This window comes from Hyperoodon ampullatus, assembly GCF_949752795.1.
Source record: "Hyperoodon ampullatus genome assembly, chromosome: 13".
Taxonomy (NCBI): Eukaryota; Metazoa; Chordata; class Mammalia; order Artiodactyla; family Ziphiidae; genus Hyperoodon; species Hyperoodon ampullatus.
The window spans coordinates 89,283,004-89,285,609 of NC_136926.1; positions in this window are offsets into that span (position 1 = coordinate 89,283,004).

Genomic DNA, 2,606 nt, shown 5'->3' on the forward strand with positions numbered 1-2,606 from the left:
GGCAGGGTCAGATTCGCTTTTTGCTGCGTCTCTACCTAGCTGACTGCAGAGCATCCCTGAGACGCCAAAGCTGGAGGTCAGGTCGGTGCCTGACTGTTCAGGTGTTCCTGTCAGGAGATGCACACGTGGTAAGAGGGCTATAGGTGGGGGAACAGATTTGAGGAGCATTAGGATGTAAAATTAGAAAACTGGAGATGGGAAAGATGAAGGGTGGTAAGTATGCTGCTTACGGTTAGAGGGGCTGTTGAGGAGGGATGATGGGCTCAGCCTTGAACACCTGGGGCACCCAAGTGGAGCTGCCAAGTGGGCAGCCAGGAAACAAAGCTGAAACTTAGGGAAGAGGTGGATACACTTCATCACTGGGATCGAAATAATGAAGTTTGAATCTGCAGTTGAGACTAACAAGGGAGAGTCTGGAGAGTGATAAATGAAAGGGATGGAGTTTCCAATACCTGGAACAGTGCCTGGCACATAGGACGTGGTGATGAATATGAACAAAAGTGGGAAGAATTCTGGGACAAACATTCAAGGATGGGCTGAGAAAGGGAAGCTGGTAAAGGTGTAAGGACCGATCAGAGAGGGTGGAGAAGATTAAAGGTCATGTTTCGGAAGGAAGTGTTTCAGGACAGGGAGGAGGTTACAAATAAAAGATGAGACTAAAATCTGTTCTTGGGTGTACCAGTTGGGAGGTCACTGGTAGCCAAGGGATATCTGCAGAGTGCAGAGGGTGGGGACAAGAGAGCACAGGGTGAGGAGTGGAAGCATCTGAGGCATCGGGAGAAATGTGACACAATTGCTCCATACCGGAGCGCCGTGGTCTAGATCAAGGGTGACTGGAAGGCTTTAACTTTTCATCACACCCATAATTACTTGAAGAAAGATATCTAGGGACGTCATACCCATTTACTGCTGTGATTTATTGTCAAATTAAATCATGATTCATAAATAACTATAAACAGCAAATTCTCCTTCAATTATGGCTTGTATTCCTGTAGGAAAAAAGCAAATTGTGGCTAAGTAACATCAGCCCAGCATTCAACACAATTTTTTTAAAATAAATTTTATGTATTTTTTAATTTTTGGCTGCGTTGGGTCTTCGTTGCTGCGCGCGGGCTTTTCTCTAGTTGTGGCGAGCGGGGGCTACTCTTCTTTGCAGTGCGCGGGCTTCTCATTGCGGTGGCTTCTCTTGTTGTGGAGCACGGGTTCTAGGCGCGTGGGCTTCAGCAGTTGTGGCTCGCGGGCTCTAGAGCGCAGGCTCAGTAGTTGAGGCGCACGGGCTCAGTTGCATGTGGGATGTGGGATGTGGGATCCCGCGGCATGTGGGATCTTCCCGGACCAGGGCTCAAACCCGTGTCCCCTGCATTGGCAGGCAGATTCTCAACCACTGCGCCACCAGGGAAGCCCTCAACACAATTTTTAAATTAACTCACTAAATTTATTTAGTGCCTGTTATGTTTTTAGTCACTGGGCTAAACTGAACAGAAGTTACCAGTAGAAAGAGAGAAGCTGAAATTATGGGAGAGGGATGGCTGGACAATGAGGTGCTGGGTAGGGCAAACAAGGCCCAAGGATGAAGGCGCTGGCCATAAGCGTGAGCAGACACATCCTCTGATCAGGGTGGCTGCTGAGGAAAAAGGCGTGTACGTGGGGCCAGGAGGGGGTTCCAGGGAGACCAGGTCTGATGGTCTTGGTGTTCTGGAAGAAGGAGGAGACATGGTCTTCTGCTGAAAAGGAAGCTGAGGATTATCCCGGCAGCTTCAGTGAAGTGAGAAAGGTCTGGAATAGTTATTGACGAGCGATAAATTAAAGTAGCTGTTTGCACACACACCAGGCCTCTCGTTAAACTGCAAGTTCTCTGAGGGCGATGTGGCCCTTTTCTTCCCCCTTGGGCTCTTGACTCCACGGAGGAAGACCCAAAGGCATTTTGAAAGCCTCCTACTCCATGATTTCATTCATTTTGAAAAATAATTATTGCTTCACAATTTTTTAAAGAGTTGGGCAGAAGTGAACTTCTAGACCGTTTAAGAGATTTAACAAATGTATGCAATTAACTTTTTTCCTACACAACATGTAGAAGCTCTAACTTAAAAATCAGAATTCTCAAGAAAAGGTGTGACATTAATTTTCTTAGAAAATAATTACTAAGTCAGGAGACCCTATCCAGTCACTTCACCAAGATGTGTCAATCAAGGGCATACTTGTCAAAGTTCTGATAGTCCAAGTTCTATCCTCCAATGGCAGGGCAGGCTTCTCCTCACAGCTGGTCTCCCATTGGCTCTGAGATGTGGGCGGGGCCACCCATTCCTGCTGCTGCCACTAGCTCCACCCCACCCCATGCAAATGAAATCAAAGCTCTGGTGAACCCACGTGATTGGTCACGTGATACGACACACTCGCCCCACCCCCTCAAATGACATCATCACCCTCTCAAACTCTCACGAGAGTTTGCACAGATGCTGGTGAGAGGCTGGCAGGCCAGTCCACTGTGGCAGGAGGGGGGTGAGGGGAGGGAGCTTCAATACAGACCCCCATTCCCACTGCTGAGTCTCCAGTCCAGCTTAAGACAGGGGCCCCTAGGGGCCTGTGGGGCAGTGCCCAGGGGTCCC